This window comes from Acanthisitta chloris, unplaced genomic scaffold (genome assembly GCF_000695815.1).
Source record: "Acanthisitta chloris isolate BGI_N310 unplaced genomic scaffold, ASM69581v1 scaffold6953, whole genome shotgun sequence".
NCBI classification, from domain to species: Eukaryota; Metazoa; Chordata; class Aves; order Passeriformes; family Acanthisittidae; genus Acanthisitta; species Acanthisitta chloris.
The window spans coordinates 2,682-3,001 of NW_008665339.1; positions in this window are offsets into that span (position 1 = coordinate 2,682).

Consider the following 320-nt stretch of genomic DNA (forward strand, 5'->3'; position numbering starts at 1 on the left):
CTTTGATTTTAGGAAGGATCCTGTAGGGGGGGAAAAAAAAAGAAGGGGGGAAATGGGTGAGACACCCCAAATTGCTGCTGTTCCAAACTGAAGGTACATTGGGGTGATTTGAGCCACGGTGTTGGTGGGCAACACCGTGCCCTGAATCTGCTGCCCGTGTCACCCCCCGCCCCAAATTTAGGGCTCAGCCCCCTCCGCCCCCCTTTTCACCCACTTTTTGGGGCGAAAACCCTGGAAAAACAGCAGAAAAAAAGCGAAGCCAACCTGGGGAAACCGAAGCACTGTGTGGATGGGACCTCCCTCCGTTCCGTGCCCCCCAA